Genomic DNA, 12329 nt, shown 5'->3' with positions numbered 1-12329 from the left:
CTTGACTGACTGGTTCGGACAGGCCTCTGGGTCAAAGCTTAACCGAGATAAGACTCAAGCCCAAACTTACGGACCGTGGACAGCGACCGAGACGACAGGACTCCCCTTGACTGTGACCCAGACTGACCAAAAAATACTGGGGGTTAAATTTGACAGGGAGGGGGGAGGAAAAGGAAACTGGCCAGACGTGGTAGGGAAAGTTAGACAGAGACTAGGGTACTGGGGACTTAGAAGACTGACAATGGAAGGAAAGGTTTTAATCATTAAAGCAGTGATTTTACCTTTGCTTTTATTAATCAGTTCTGTTTTTATCCCACCACGAAGAGTGCTTTTAGATCTGGAACGCGCCATCTTTTATTTCCTGTGGGGGTCCAAGTGGGAGAGGCTGAGGAGAGAGGTGATGAAAAAGCCGAAAGAGAAAGGAGGAAAGGGAGTCCCGGACCTACACCAGTTTTTAGGAAGCCGATACAGCACCCTGCACATCACCTACGCCACAGCCCCATCCAGAGATGACAAAACGACAGCAATGGCACGATTCTGGATGGGGTCCTACCTCAGACACCTAAAAGTTTTACCCATTGATCTTAGAGTACCTGTGTCTTTTAATCTGCCACCGGCCTACGCTTTTATCCGGAAATTCTTAAAGCATTTTAAACTAGAGCAAGAGGAGCTGTCTATTTTAACCCACCATCGCTCTCTTCTCTCTGTTGTGCAGGAGCGGGAATCAATGTATCCAGTGCGCGGGCTCACAATAGGTGAGTCCTCAACAGTTTGGCGCAACGTAAACCATCCCGCCCTCCCGAACAGACTCCGGGACCTGTCGTGGATGGTGGCTCATGAGATCCTCCCAGTCAGGTCCGTAATGCACTCCCGGGGCATGTCAACGCTCTCAACTTGCCCCCGACCGGGGTGTGGCGCACCTGAGTCGGTGAGGCATCTGCTCTGGGAGTGCAGCGCTGCTGTAGACCAGTGGGCAATGGCCGGCTCCCTAAAATTCCCGTACTTACCAGCAGGGGAGGTCCTGACAGCACAGCTAGTGCTGTACGGGGTGGGCCAGGAACAAACATTACCAGCAGACTTTGCCAAACAGTGGCTCACCCTGGCCGCCATCAAAGACGCCATATGGACCTCCAGAAACCTGCTGGTAAGGAAGCACATGCAGATCCCCCCCGTGGCTGCGATCCAGATGGCCACAGCGGCGGTGCAAGCAGCCGTCGCTGCAGGCGGCAGGCCTAGGACGCAGCCACAAAGAAGAATCGCCTCTGTGCCCATTCGGACGTGGGAGCCGGAGCCACACAAATAAAGGGTCAAGGCAGCGGCGGCCTGGCTCTCCGGGTGTGGCAGGTGGGAAGGAGCAGAAGGGAGAGGGTCCCCTCTGAGCACCAGGAACAGGTTCCGAGAGACCCAAAGCTGTTGGGGAGAGCGGGATGAGTTGATCCTTGTTAGGGACTCATCCCGCCCCTGCACAACGAATGTACACTGATATACACAGAGACAATTATTTATTTATTCATTTATTTATTTATTTTCCACAACTTTTAATACAACGTTATCTTATCTGTAATCCACTTTAAAACAATTGCTTTTATTGTTTTAAACAAAGGAACGTGTTTTTACAGAGTATTCATATTTATTTGTTTGTTGTATTTTGAAAAGATGTGTGTTTGTGAAGGATTTTATGATTGTAAACAGTGTACGACTTTATGAAAAAAGTGTCAATAAATTTTTTCGAAAGAAAAAAAAAAATCTGTTCTTATCAGTTTAATATCTGATACGTCCTCTATAAGGGGACAACATATTAAACGGATTTTTAGAACCAGGAGTTGAAAAAGGGGCTTGCTCCGTTCGCTCCACGCATCGACCCGGTATTGCAGTGCCGCTGGGAACGGTGCACCCTTCTCTCACTCTGTGGAAAAGCAACGTTTGAAAACATGGAAAGCCAGTCTGCAAGTCATACCTAATTTGACCGAAAGACCAAGAACAAAGTGGACGGCGCTTTTGTGCGCCTCGAAATTGGTCAAAGCAGCCTGTGCTGCGTTTTCTCCCCGTTTGCCTTAGCTAATCTATTCTCACCGGTAGCTTATTCAGGGTGTGAAAGAGTGTGCTCCTGCTTAGTACAGTGGCCAATCTTCCTACTTGTTGCGCAGGGGACAAGGGTTCAATTGCCCCGACGGGTAGACATGCTGTACAAACAAGCGCGGCCTGTTCCCCTCAAGCTTTGCGCACTTTAACACAACAAGACCAGTGATTTTGAGCACGGGGGATTGACCAGTCATTGCAGTGGCTCTAGGAGCCTGCGCGCAATGGCTACGCATGAGTTTCCGGGTCATCGGATTGGATTAAGCTCCTGAGAAGGCGGGGTGGAGTGCCAGCAAAGGCGTGGCCTGTACTTTGCTATGCAGCTAGCCAAACGGGGAGCACCGTGAAGCTGTTGACCGAGACGACTAGGGTCTTTGGCTGCTCTTGTGGCCGGAGGCTGTGCTTACTCTGGTTTCTCTTCATAACGCATAAGTCTTTCGCCTTTTACTAAAGACTTCCGTGGAGAGTAACACCAAAGAGTTAAAGGTATTTTTGGCGGGCTTAGCACTTTGGCTGAGCCCTGTACCGTTGTGCAAGGAAATAGAAAACTAGGTCAACAAGTACACCAGAGACTCCGTGGGCGGAGGTGCTAAGCACCAGCAGTTGTTATGGCAAAATACTGTGACACCCCGACGAGGACGGACCGGACCGGAGGGGCGGCCTTGTGCTGCCAACGGCCAGGGGTTATCGCTTCTCGGCCTTTTGGCTAAGATCAAGTGTAGTATCTGTTCTTATCAGTTTAATATCTGATACGTCCTCTATAAGGGGACAACATATTAAACGGATTTTTAGAACCAGGAGTTGAAAAAGGGGCTTGCTCCGTTCGCTCCACGCATCGACCCGGTATTGCAGTGCCGCTGGGAACGGTGCACCCTTCTCTCACTCTGTGGAAAAGCAACGTTTGAAAACATGGAAAGCCAGTCTGCAAGTCATACCTAATTTGACCGAAAGACCAAGAACAAAGTGGACGGCGCTTTTGTGCGCCTCGAAATTGGTCAAAGCAGCCTGTGCTGCGTTTTCTCCCCGTTTGCCTTAGCTAATCTATTCTCACCGGTAGCTTATTCAGGGTGTGAAAGAGTGTGCTCCTGCTTAGTACAGTGGCCAATCTTCCTACTTGTTGCGCAGGGGACAAGGGTTCAATTGCCCCGACGGGTAGACATGCTGTACAAACAAGCGCGGCCTGTTCCCCTCAAGCTTTGCGCACTTTAACACAACAAGACCAGTGATTTTGAGCACGGGGGATTGACCAGTCATTGCAGTGGCTCTAGGAGCCTGCGCGCAATGGCTACGCATGAGTTTCCGGGTCATCGGATTGGATTAAGCTCCTGAGAAGGCGGGGTGGAGTGCCAGCAGCCTGTGCTGCGGTTTCTCCCCGTTTGCCTTAGCTAATCTATTCTCACCGGTAGCTTATTCAGGGTGTGAAAGAGTGTGCTCCTGCTTAGTACAGTGGCCAATCTTCCTACTTGTTGCGCAGGGGACAAGGGTTCAATTGCCTCGACGGGTAGACATGCTGTACAAACAAGCGCGGCCTGTTCCCCTCAAGCTTTGCGCACTTTAACACAACAAGACCAGTGATTTTGAGCACGGGGGATTGACCAGTCATTGCAGTGGCTCTAGGAGCCTGCGCGCAATGGCTACGCATGAGTTTCCGGGTCATCGGATTGGATTAAGCTCCTGAGAAGGCGGGGTGGAGTGCCAGCAAAGGCGTGGCCTGTACTTTGCTATGCAGCTAGCCAAACGGGGAGCACCGTGAAGCTGTTGACCGAGACGACTAGGGTCTTTGGCTGCTCTTGTGGCCGGAGGCTGTACTTACTCTGGTTTCTCTTCATAACGCATAAGTCTTTCGCCTTTTACTAAAGACTTCCGTGGAGAGTAACACCAAAGAGTTAAAGGTATTTTTGGCGGGCTTAGCACTTTGGCTGAGCCCTGTACCGTTGTGCAAGGAAATAGAAAACTAGGTCAACAAGTACACCAGAGACTCCGTGGGCGGAGGTGCTAAGCACCAGCAGTTGTTATGGCAAAATACTGTGACACCCCGACGAGGACGGACCGGACCGGAGGGGCGGCCTTGTGCTGCCAACGGCCAGGGGTTATCGCTTCTCGGCCTTTTGGCTAAGATCAAGTGTAGTATCTGTTCTTATCAGTTTAATATCTGATACGTCCTCTATAAGGGGACAACATATTAAACGGATTTTTAGAACCAGGAGTTGAAAAAGGGGCTTGCTCCGTTCGCTCCACGCATCGACCCGGTATTGCAGTGCCGCTGGGAACGGTGCACCCTTCTCTCACTCTGTGGAAAAGCAACGTTTGAAAACATGGAAAGCCAGTCTGCAAGTCATACCTAATTTGACCGAAAGACCAAGAACAAAGTGGACGGCGCTTTTGTGCGCCTCGAAATTGGTCAAAGCAGCCTGTGCTGCGTTTTCTCCCCGTTTGCCTTAGCTAATCTATTCTCACCGGTAGCTTATTCAGGGTGTGAAAGAGTGTGCTCCTGCTTAGTACAGTGGCCAATCTTCCTACTTGTTGCGCAGGGGACAAGGGTTCAATTGCCCCGACGGGTAGACATGCTGTACAAACAAGCGCGGCCTGTTCCCCTCAAGCTTTGCGCACTTTAACACAACAAGACCAGTGATTTTGAGCACGGGGGATTGACCAGTCATTGCAGTGGCTCTAGGAGCCTGCGCGCAATGGCTACGCATGAGTTTCCGGGTCATCGGATTGGATTAAGCTCCTGAGAAGGCGGGGTGGAGTGCCAGCAAAGGCGTGGCCTGTACTTTGCTATGCAGCTAGCCAAACGGGGAGCACCGTGAAGCTGTTGACCGAGACGACTAGGGTCTTTGGCTGCTCTTGTGGCCGGAGGCTGTGCTTACTCTGGTTTCTCTTCATAACGCATAAGTCTTTCGCCTTTTACTAAAGACTTCCGTGGAGAGTAACACCAAAGAGTTAAAGGTATTTTTGGCGGGCTTAGCACTTTGGCTGAGCCCTGTACCGTTGTGCAAGGAAATAGAAAACTAGGTCAACAAGTACACCAGAGACTCCGTGGGCGGAGGTGCTAAGCACCAGCAGTTGTTATGGCAAAATACTGTGACACCCCGACGAGGACGGACCGGACCGGAGGGGCGGCCTTGTGCTGCCAACGGCCAGGGGTTATCGCTTCTCGGCCTTTTGGCTAAGATCAAGTGTAGTATCTGTTCTTATCAGTTTAATATCTGATACGTCCTCTATAAGGGGACAACATATTAAACGGATTTTTAGAACCAGGAGTTGAAAAAGGGGCTTGCTCCGTTCGCTCCACGCATCGACCCGGTATTGCAGTGCCGCTGGGAACGGTGCACCCTTCTCTCACTCTGTGGAAAAGCAACGTTTGAAAACATGGAAAGCCAGTCTGCAAGTCATACCTAATTTGACCGAAAGACCAAGAACAAAGTGGACGGCGCTTTTGTGCGCCTCGAAATTGGTCAAAGCAGCCTGTGCTGCGTTTTCTCCCCGTTTGCCTTAGCTAATCTATTCTCACCGGTAGCTTATTCAGGGTGTGAAAGAGTGTGCTCCTGCTTAGTACAGTGGCCAATCTTCCTACTTGTTGCGCAGGGGACAAGGGTTCAATTGCCCCGACGGGTAGACATGCTGTACAAACAAGCGCGGCCTGTTCCCCTCAAGCTTTGCGCACTTTAACACAACAAGACCAGTGATTTTGAGCACGGGGGATTGACCAGTCATTGCAGTGGCTCTAGGAGCCTGCGCGCAATGGCTACGCATGAGTTTCCGGGTCATCGGATTGGATTAAGCTCCTGAGAAGGCGGGGTGGAGTGCCAGCAAAGGCGTGGCCTGTACTTTGCTATGCAGCTAGCCAAACGGGGAGCACCGTGAAGCTGTTGACCGAGACGACTAGGGTCTTTGGCTGCTCTTGTGGCCGGAGACTGTACTTACTCTGGTTTCTCTTCATAACGCATAAGTCTTTCGCCTTTTACTAAAGACTTCCGTGGAGAGTAACACCAAAGAGTTAAAGGTATTTTTGGCGGGCTTAGCACTTTGGCTGAGCCCTGTACCGTTGTGCAAGGAAATAGAAAACTAGGTCAACAAGTACACCAGAGACTCCGTGGGCGGAGGTGCTAAGCACCAGCAGTTGTTATGGCAAAATACTGTGACACCCCGACGAGGACGGACCGGACCGGAGGGGCGGCCTTGTGCTGCCAACGGCCAGGGGTTATCGCTTCTCGGCCTTTTGGCTAAGATCAAGTGTAGTATCTGTTCTTATCAGTGTGCACGTGTGTCGTACAAGTCTTGAAGGGTCTGCCACTCTTTATACTGCTCCCTGAACTGGCTAACTAACTCCCTATCCTCTAACAGGGAGCAGTTGAGCTTCCACAGACCACTTCCTGTTGTCAAACCCGAAAAAGGTGAGAGGGTGCAGGAGAGCATTATGTGATCAGAGAAGAAAACAGGGGTCAATCTAGCATCGGTTGGCGGGCAGTCCCTTGTAAAAATATAGTCTATGCGAGAGGCTCTGTTGCCGTCACCACTGAACCAGGTGAAGCCTTCCTCTCCGGGATGCATGATTTTAAAACAGTCTTGGAGTTTAAAATCCCTGCATAAACCCTGCAATAAACACGATGTTTTATCAATTTTAAAATCCTCCCCTGCCCCCTTCCTATCCTTGCTGGATAAAACACAGTTAAAATCCCCTCCTACCACTAGCGGTGCCCTACCCAGCAAGTGGGACTGCAGGTCTTCTAAAAGGTCATACCTGTCGTTTCTGTCGTTAAAACCATAAATATTTAGTACGTTAAAATCCTTTCCCATGTACGTCAGATGTGCTAAAAGTGCCCGCCCGTCTCTCACCACAGTGCTGCCCTTCACCAGAATAGAGGGGTTTTTAATTAAAATGGCCACTCCATCGTTCCTGTTTTCATTTGATCCGCTCCATATGGATTCTTGTGGCCACTTCTCCTCCCATTCCCTGTAGTGTTTTAAAAACGGTATGGCACACTCCTGGAGTAAAAACACATCTGCATTAAAAGCACTCAGAAAGGATAAAACTGTTGTGGCTCTAACTCCTGACCTCACACTTCTCACATTGAGGGTGGAAATGATGAGGGTCATGTGTATTATGTTTAAAACAACAGGCATGACAGTTTAAAAGAATTGAAATAACAGGGTTAAAAACCTAAAAGAGAAATGCAGCTAACCAAATAATTGTGAATGCAGCTCTTCCTTTCCCTTTATGGGGGAAAGGGGAGGGGTCTGAGCTCCATTCCCTTTCCGGACTCTGGCAGCTGGTCTTGGGGGTAATGCCGCGTTCAGTACTGAGTCCTTGGGGGTTGATTGCAGAGCTACATTTAAAAAGGAGACCTGGTTTGGAGAACTGGAGGGGAAGACTCTGGACTCCTCCACAGACGAGCTGTCTGAGGGGTACACAGCTCTCCCCCGCTTCCCTGAGGCTCCAGGAGTCTCAGGGGACAGTTCTGAAGCAGGCCTCTTGATTTGCTGGGCATCGGGGAGGGGGCCATCATTTCCAGTTCCGCTCTCTGCCTGCATTGCCTCCTCTCCCTCAGCACTCTCCATTTGTGGGGCAATAACAGGCCCCTCCCCCTCTCCCGCCTCACCTGATCCCTCTCCTCCAACCACAGGGTTTGGCGGGAGATTTGAATTTTCTAGCCCAGCCTTTTCAATTTGCTCTCCAACTGCCTCCCTTTGTCCACCATCTTGTTCCTCATTCTCGGCCTTCTTGTTAGCCTTTAGCTTGTTGGCAAAGGATTTTGGGCAATCTCTGAAGATATGATTTGACTCTCCACAAAGATTACACTTTCTGCCATTTGGACACTGCTCAAAAGCATGCCCAATTTCTCTACACTTCCCACAAACAATTTTTTGGCACGCTTCTACCAGGTGCCCATGCTCACCACACTTGCGGCAGAGCTTGGGTTGTCCCTGGTAGTGAATGTAGCCTCTGTTGTCTCCCAGAACTATCATTGATGGCAGATGTTTCAGGCCCTGGTAGCCCTGGGGGTCCTGCCATTGTTGAATGGGGACCCTCCAGGCGCAAGTCCAAATGCCATCCTCATCTCTCACTTTGGTAGCCTGGCCCTTAACAGTGCAATATCTTCCCAGCCACAAACAAATGTCATCTGCATTCACTGTCTCATTGAACATTCTGACAATAACCACTTTTGAGGCATTGTCAGTCAGTTTCTCTACATTGAAAGCAGAAAACTGGGTTTTTACCTTTTCAAAGCGTGTCCAAAATTCTCTATGCACAATCGCGGATCCGAAACTTACATCGAATCCTTTGTTGAAGGGAAGGGTCAAAATACAATTCAAGTCCTTTGCCGTGAAACCTAATGCCTTTTGTATGAGCTTGTATGAGCCTGCCATCTTTTTCTTTAAACTTAAAACGCACGCTGTGGTGCCTCCGCATGCCGGCATGGCCAGCCGACATGGTGGGGACACCACACGTTAAGAACAATTAAGAAAACTAAACCACCACGTACAAAAACCAAAGAACTAAAAACAGGGCTAAAAGGAGAATAAAACAGTGAAATCACTCCTAAAAGGTGAAATACAAAACACTTACCTTTTCTCGGGTGGTTTGGTCTTGGTGAAGGTCTCACAGAGGGCAGGCAAGCAAAGACTCTGAGCCGATGAATTCCTGTTGGTGAAAGAAATACAACCACAAAAAATTGTAATATTTTTCACTTTAGGAATAAATATATTATCCTCCCAAGTGTGGGTAACAATCAATGCCACAAACAGGCAAGAATTTTTACCACCAGCAGGAGGCGATCGCAGTCTTAGCCAAAAGGCCGAGAAGCGATGGGAAATGGTGAAGGGAAAGACCCAGACTTTTTTTAGAAAGGCAGGTAAAAAGAAAAAAGATAAGGAAAACAGACGCATGCTGGGACTGCAGAAGCGACTACAGCGCTATTTTAAACTACAACAACAGGGCATGGATTTTAGCGAAGATATTAAACAAGTCAAAACAGAAATGTCGGTTTTAGCAGACATTAAAAGTAAGGGTGTCATTCTAAGAAGTAAAGAAAGGGAGATCGAGGAAGGGGAAAAGTGTACCAGATATTTTTTTAAGAAAATTGTCAACAAAGGGGGGGGTATTTTACAACTAAAAAAAGAAAGTGGGTACACAGCAAACACAACAGAAGAAATCAAAGACACTATAGAGAGCTTTTACGGGGATCTTTACAAAGAAAAAAATATTAAAACAGACACCATGACAGAGGTTTTAAAATTCATTGACAAAACAGTAAAGGACAGTGTGCTTTTAACCCAAGGTTTTACCCTTTTAGAGTTAGATAAATGTGTACAAAATTTTAAGAAAGGGAAGTCCCCAGGAGAAGACGGGCTTCCCTTGGACTTTTATCTGACTTTTTGGGACATTTTAGCACCGGACCTACTTTCTGTTTTTATGGATTTCGAAGGACTAGACAGACTACCTGACAGTTTTAGAGCAGGGATAGTGACTCTACTATACAAAAAAAATGACAGGACTGAACTGAAAAACTGGAGACCTATCACCCTCTTAAATCTTGACTGCAAACTTTTTAGTAAACTTTTATCTGCTCGTATGTCCCTGGTTTTAGAGGAGGTGATTCACCCGGATCAAGCCTGTGCCATCCCGGGGAGGAAGATCACCGACAGCCTCGTACTGATCCGAGACACCATCTGTTATGCGAGAGACAGAAACATCCGGCTAGTAGTCCTAAATTTAGATTTTGAGAAAGCCTTTGATCGGATCTCGCACCAGTACCTTTTCCAGGTACTGCAAAAAATGGGGTTTCCAGAAAGGTTTATAGCTTGGGTGGGATTGCTGTACCGGGACATTACCAGCAGATTTGTTGTTAATGGGCATCTAACAAAAGCAGTTAACATACACTGCGGTGTCCGTCAGGGTTGTCCGTTATCAGCCCTCCTCTACGTGACCTGTATAGAGCCGTTGGCACAGATCTTGAGAAGGGACCAAAGAATCAATGGGGTGGCAATCCCGGGGAGCGGGGGATTGACCACCAAATGTGCAATATATATGGACGATTTTAACATTTTATGTACTGACCTTTTATCTGTCAACAGGACACTGGACTTGACTGACTGGTTCGGACAGGCCTCTGGGTCAAAGCTTAACCGAGATAAGACTCAAGCCCAAACTTACGGACCGTGGACAGCGACCGAGACGACAGGACTCCCCTTGACTGTGACCCAGACTGACCAAAAAATACTGGGGGTTAAATTTGACAGGGAGGGGGGAGGAAAAGGAAACTGGCCAGACGTGGTAGGGAAAGTTAGACAGAGACTAGGGTACTGGGGACTTAGAAGACTGACAATGGAAGGAAAGGTTTTAATCATTAAAGCAGTGATTTTACCTTTGCTTTTATTAATCAGTTCTGTTTTTATCCCACCACGAAGAGTGCTTTTAGATCTGGAACGCGCCATCTTTTATTTCCTGTGGGGGTCCAAGTGGGAGAGGCTGAGGAGAGAGGTGATGAAAAAGCCGAAAGAGAAAGGAGGAAAGGGAGTCCCGGACCTACACCAGTTTTTAGGAAGCCGATACAGCACCCTGCACATCACCTACGCCACAGCCCCATCCAGAGATGACAAAACGACAGCAATGGCACGATTCTGGATGGGGTCCTACCTCAGACACCTAAAAGTTTTACCCATTGATCTTAGAGTACCTGTGTCTTTTAATCTGCCACCGGCCTACGCTTTTATCCGGAAATTCTTAAAGCATTTTAAACTAGAGCAAGAGGAGCTGTCTATTTTAACCCACCATCGCTCTCTTCTCTCTGTTGTGCAGGAGCGGGAATCAATGTATCCAGTGCGCGGGCTCACAATAGGTGAGTCCTCAACAGTTTGGCGCAACGTAAACCATCTCGCCCTCCCGAACAGACTCCGGGACCTGTCGTGGATGGTGGCTCATGAGATCCTCCCAGTCAGGTCCGTAATGCACTCCCGGGGCATGTCAACGCTCTCAACTTGCCCCCGACCGGGGTGTGGCGCACCTGAGTCGGTGAGGCATCTGCTCTGGGAGTGCAGCGCTGCTGTAGACCAGTGGGCAATGGCCGGCTCCCTAAAATTCCCGTACTTACCAGCAGGGGAGGTCCTGACAGCACAGCTAGTGCTGTACGGGGTGGGCCAGGAACAAACATTACCAGCAGACTTTGCCAAACAGTGGCTCACCCTGGCCGCCATCAAAGACGCCATATGGACCTCCAGAAACCTGCTGGTAAGGAAGCACATGCAGATCCCCCCCGTGGCTGCGATCCAGATGGCCACAGCGGCGGTGCAAGCAGCCGTCGCTGCAGGCGGCAGGCCTAGGACGCAGCCACAAAGAAGAATCGCCTCTGTGCCCATTCGGACGTGGGAGCCGGAGCCACACAAATAAAGGGTCAAGGCAGCGGCGGCCTGGCTCTCCGGGTGTGGCAGGTGGGAAGGAGCAGAAGGGAGAGGGTCCCCTCTGAGCACCAGGAACAGGTTCCGAGAGACCCAAAGCTGTTGGGGAGAGCGGGATGAGTTGATCCTTGTTAGGGACTCATCCCGCCCCTGCACAACGAATGTACACTGATATACACAGAGACAATTATTTATTTATTCATTTATTTATTTATTTTCCACAACTTTTAATACAACGTTATCTTATCTGTAATCCACTTTAAAACAATTGCTTTTATTGTTTTAAACAAAGGAACGTGTTTTTACAGAGTATTCATATTTATTTGTTTGTTGTATTTTGAAAAGATGTGTGTTTGTGAAGGATTTTATGATTGTAAACAGTGTACGACTTTATGAAAAAAGTGTCAATAAATTTTTTCGAAAGAAAAAAAAAAAATCTGTTCTTATCAGTTTAATATCTGATACGTCCTCTATAAGGGGACAACATATTAAACAGATTTTTAGAACCAGGAGTTGAAAAAGGGGCTTGCTCCGTTCGCTCCACGCATCGACCCGGTATTGCAGTGCCGCTGGGAACGGTGCACCCTTCTCTCACTCTGTGGAAAAGCAACGTTTGAAAACATGGAAAGCCAGTCTGCAAGTCATACCTAATTTGACCGAAAGACCAAGAACAAAGTGGACGGCGCTTTTGTGCGCCTCGAAATTGGTCAAAGCAGCCTGTGCTGCGTTTTCTCCCCGTTTGCCTTAGCTAATCTATTCTCACCGGTAGCTTATTCAGGGTGTGAAAGAGTGTGCTCCTGCTTAGTACAGTGGCCAATCTTCCTACTTGTTGCGCAGGGGACAAGGGTTCA

The 12329-nt window shown here is 48.7% G+C and overlaps 8 non-coding genes and 2 pseudogenes across 8 annotated transcripts; all 10 read left to right on the top strand.

Moving 5' to 3' along the window:
* Nucleotides 1-1718: 1718 nt before the first annotated feature.
* LOC144538851 (U2 spliceosomal RNA) lies at nucleotides 1719-1899 on the top strand (annotated as a pseudogene).
* Nucleotides 1900-2482: 583 nt separating this feature from the next.
* Nucleotides 2483-2598, top strand: LOC144539020 (U5 spliceosomal RNA). Its single transcript, XR_013504741.1, has one exon. It is a non-coding gene; the product is annotated as a U5 spliceosomal RNA (small nuclear RNA).
* A 167-nt stretch (nucleotides 2599-2765) lies between these two features.
* Nucleotides 2766-2956, top strand: LOC144538673 (U2 spliceosomal RNA). Its single transcript, XR_013504457.1, has one exon. It is a non-coding gene; the product is annotated as a U2 spliceosomal RNA (small nuclear RNA).
* A 932-nt stretch (nucleotides 2957-3888) lies between these two features.
* On the top strand, nucleotides 3889-4004 carry LOC144539019 (U5 spliceosomal RNA). The gene has a single exon (XR_013504740.1). It is a non-coding gene; the product is annotated as a U5 spliceosomal RNA (small nuclear RNA).
* A 167-nt stretch (nucleotides 4005-4171) lies between these two features.
* Nucleotides 4172-4362, top strand: LOC144538672 (U2 spliceosomal RNA). The gene has a single exon (XR_013504456.1). It is a non-coding gene; the product is annotated as a U2 spliceosomal RNA (small nuclear RNA).
* A 583-nt stretch (nucleotides 4363-4945) lies between these two features.
* On the top strand, nucleotides 4946-5061 carry LOC144539018 (U5 spliceosomal RNA). Its single transcript, XR_013504739.1, has one exon. It is a non-coding gene; the product is annotated as a U5 spliceosomal RNA (small nuclear RNA).
* A 167-nt stretch (nucleotides 5062-5228) lies between these two features.
* LOC144538671 (U2 spliceosomal RNA) lies at nucleotides 5229-5419 on the top strand. The gene has a single exon (XR_013504455.1). It is a non-coding gene; the product is annotated as a U2 spliceosomal RNA (small nuclear RNA).
* A 583-nt stretch (nucleotides 5420-6002) lies between these two features.
* On the top strand, nucleotides 6003-6118 carry LOC144539017 (U5 spliceosomal RNA). The gene has a single exon (XR_013504738.1). It is a non-coding gene; the product is annotated as a U5 spliceosomal RNA (small nuclear RNA).
* Nucleotides 6119-6285: 167 nt separating this feature from the next.
* On the top strand, nucleotides 6286-6454 carry LOC144538890 (U2 spliceosomal RNA; annotated as a pseudogene).
* A 5431-nt stretch (nucleotides 6455-11885) lies between these two features.
* LOC144538849 (U2 spliceosomal RNA) lies at nucleotides 11886-12067 on the top strand. The gene has a single exon (XR_013504628.1). It is a non-coding gene; the product is annotated as a U2 spliceosomal RNA (small nuclear RNA).
* Nucleotides 12068-12329: the final 262 nt, after the last annotated feature.

Source organism: Centroberyx gerrardi, chromosome 4 (assembly GCF_048128805.1).
Source record: "Centroberyx gerrardi isolate f3 chromosome 4, fCenGer3.hap1.cur.20231027, whole genome shotgun sequence".
Lineage (NCBI taxonomy): Eukaryota > Metazoa > Chordata > Actinopteri > Beryciformes > Berycidae > Centroberyx > Centroberyx gerrardi.
This window is presented reverse-complemented; position numbering and strand designations above follow the sequence as displayed.